Here is a 3,839-nt window from a genome sequence, read left to right as displayed (position 1 = left end):
TGCAGTTCATTCCCATGTATTCAAAAAAAGGAAAGCTTTGGACAGCAAGTCCACAATTATTCCTCTTGGTCTCAAGTTTGGGTTGATGAAAGTCTGTCGCGTTGGTTGAGTGAGCTGATCACCTGCTTGGAGACAAGCGCCTCATCACCTGTGAGAATAAATCACCGTCTTTAATCAGCTTCAGACTTTCTCGACGGACCGTGCTTATTCTGCATGTGGGGAGAATAACACAGTCCTTGATGGAGCTCTAATGGTCCACAGCTGATAGCATAGGAACTAGAAAACCGAGGGAGAGACGCCGCCGCGTCCTGTAGTATCACAAGAAAACAGGCTCCGGTCGGTTCAGTTCTGCATCGTGAGCACGTACATTAATAAACGACAGAGTCTCCGAAATGACTTATTGGGTTGTGTAAAGGCATCTCCCCCTGAACAGTGTGCTGTACAACATAATCAATTTCAGTAGCGCACAAACACATGCCACTTCATTATACAAATAATAAATGAACATTAGGTTGTTGGTAATGCAACCAATTTGTCTTTCTGAGTGCCGCTAATGGCAAGAGGCATACCGGGGTGAACTTGAAAGAGAACTTCAGTTATTCCGGCACCTTGTATAAAAAAATTGAAATACAATCAGTGTTGTAATCTCAGAGTGCAACTCTGCTGGAGTCAATGGTGCTGAAATAACAGCCAGTTCAATCTAATATCAATCAATCACAGGAGCTGCTCTCACTGAGTAAAACTACTAAGAACAGGCAAGAGAGACAGCGATGTAAGGATTTCCACAGCTAGGCATTTGGCCCACAGCTCAGTCGGTTTGATGAAGCAGGCCTCATATAAGCCATTTCCTTTCTAAAAGATGGAAACCACAAAATACTAACAGTTCTTTTAAAGCCTACTGAGTTACAGCTAAGATAAACTCCTGTATTGACTCAGTCCTGGACATGTGACTGTTAATCACCAGAATGTCACCCTAACCCTCCACTCCATGATTATTAGCCTACCGCCGTTTCAGAAAACGACTTCATAACCCTGGTATAGCAGCACTTAGCTTCACTTCAGCTGAGTGCCTGGAATTTGCCCACAAGTTCTAGGTATAACATTTCATTTGTTTTCCCGCAACTAGTAATATCCATGAAGGTCATAAGGACACAGAGAGTGGGCTGGTGGTGCGACAACTCTGAACTCAGTTCTGTTCAGGTCTGTGGTTGAGTAATCAAGGTTACTATACATCCTTAAGAGGCAAGTTTTTATCCATGTATTTTTTCCATAGTGTGTGTTTTTTTTCATGGTTGTGCCTGTAACTTACGTGTTGGTAACGACAGCACTTGGGGCTGTCGGGACTCAGGTGGCTGAGCGGTTAGGGAATCAGGCTAGTAATCTCAAGGTTGCCAGTTCGATTTTGGCTGTGTCAAAAACAACGTTGACGGTGAAGTCCCTACTTGCCTCGGGGGGAATGTCCCTGTACTTACTGTAAGTCGCTCTGGATAAGAGCGTCTGACTAAATGTAAATGTAAACTAGGCATGCAAAAAGCGAACCATATAGAAAAAACAGTATTCACTCTGTGTGCAGAGAAGATTTACAGTTTGGTTTCTCAATAATATCAATGTGTGTGTGCAACTGGCTGTGTGTGTTTGTGTCCTTCTTTACCCATGTGCAGGAGAATGTCAGGTGTGTCAGAGAGCCAGTCCCCAAAGCTTTCCCCTCCACAGGACAGTATCTCTGGGCTAGCAGAGCTGGGATTGGGCTGGGCTGGGCTGGGCTACACTGGTCTGGCCTGATCCTGCCCAGCCCGGCTCAGCCCAGACCTCCCTGCTCACTCAGCAATTTAATGAAACTGATGAATCATTGCTGTAAGTCCCTCGTGTATCCAAGATGCAGAACTCAGCACAACATAAGCCATGGTGAAGCCAGCTATGCCTCAGACAGAAAGAGAGAGGGAGGGGGGGAGAGAGAGAGAGAGAGAGAGAGAGAGAGAGAGAGAGAGAGAGAGAGAGAGAGAGAGAGAGAGAGAGAGAGAGAGAGAGAGAGAGAGAGAGAGAGAGGAAGTAAGATATATACATACACATATAGACAGAGAGAGAGGGGGGGGGAGTAAGATATATACAGACATATATATAGAGAGAGAGGGAGAGAGACCGATCGACACACCCTCCTTGGCTGGTCCAGCCCAGTGGCTTGGAAAATGTTTCCTGTGCCCAGGCAATCGTAAAAAGGATTTATGTCATTTAATTAAGCATTTGTACAATCACCTTTATTTACAGCTGCAGACTGCCTGCACGCTGCGCCTTGGAGATCACGGTCGTAATTTCTGCCCTCTACCTTCCATTGTTCCCAGGATGGGAGAGTAGGACGCCTATGGCCGTACACACTGTTCTTGCCGGTGCATTGTATGTACATTCACCAGAATGGATTCCTTTTTATTGGCGTGTCTTGTTTCGTTTGATTTGAACGTGAAAGACCTTTTAAGGCACTGAGATTTGCAGACAGGGGATGTCGTCTTATCGACATGGATGTTTAATGAGCTGTGACGTTAATTGCTCTGTCACGTGACTGTGCTCTTGTACTAGTAGTACTAGGAGTGGACTGGTTAGTACACATAACAGGGTATCTTTTCCTCATTTAAGGAGTAGCCTACTTCTTTACTATAAGTCCTTAGAGGCAAGTTTTTGGTCTATGTACATTCTCCATAGTGTTTTCTTTCATGGTTGTGCAGACTGTTTTGTAGGGAGTGTTTTGAGACACAGGGATGAGACATTGCATGTCCCTATTGTCTGAATGTTTTACTGTAATACTGCCCTGAATGCTCAATCATGCCAAGGGAGGACAATCACCATCTCTCTGTGCTATAGTGACCTCTACTGGACAAACTCATTAAATGAATAAAGAACGGTAAAGGCTATAATACATCATCCTTTATCAACAATATCAACATTATAAAGGATGATCCCAATATAGGCAATATTTGTTTATTTGTACTGAACTACTTGTCATAACCTCCAGTCTAACCTTACACTAACCAGTGAATTTGAGGCTTGAGAGTATGCACACATGCTCTGTGGGTGTTTTTGTCTCGTTGCATTTCAACAGTTGGCCCTTTCTTTTATAGTAATCCTCAGTTGTATGTCTGTTCCCCCATCATGGCACATGACAATCCATGTGTCTCGATTCAGTAATGCCCAAACACACTGTCACCATTGTCACTGTTACAACAGGAGGACAGGGTTCTCTGTCAACGCCCTCATTGTCAGGCAGTGGCACACATAAATACAACTATCTACTGTTCCTATAAATGGCTTCTGGTAACCATACTATTTCATTAATCACGCTGAGAACGGAGGTCTCCATGCTAACTTAATAGGCTGTTTCTCCATGCTAAGTTAATAGGCTGTTGCTCCATGCTAACTTAATAGGCTGTTGCTAAACCAAAGATATGTCAGTCCTCGAATTGCTATGAAGATTGTTATTTGTACTGGCTGGATTTTTTGGTATCTTATATTTATGTGGAAATTAGTACGATTAGGATATTGTGATCCTTATCCTTATTGTGAGTCCTCACGGTATTGTACAAAGTAGTGTAGAACTGGATTAGTCCACTAGAGGGTGCTCTAAACACATGTCCTTCTTTTTTCTCCTGAAACATAAGCCTGATGCTCTAGCATTCAAATACTAGAGCCAATGCTATTTCCCTGAATACATTTTAATGAGTTGGCCTTGGGTTGTGAATCTTTTACAAACTCAGTTACACAGAAAATAAACTGTTGGTTTTTCCCTGAAATAAAACTGTAGAGAAACAGCGCATCCATTTCCACAGAAAATGGAAAACACATACAGGGCA

The sequence above is a fragment of the Osmerus mordax genome (genome assembly GCF_038355195.1).
Source record: "Osmerus mordax isolate fOsmMor3 chromosome 28 unlocalized genomic scaffold, fOsmMor3.pri SUPER_28_unloc_4, whole genome shotgun sequence".
NCBI classification, from domain to species: domain Eukaryota; kingdom Metazoa; phylum Chordata; class Actinopteri; order Osmeriformes; family Osmeridae; genus Osmerus; species Osmerus mordax.
Note: the sequence above shows the minus strand (reverse complement) of the source record.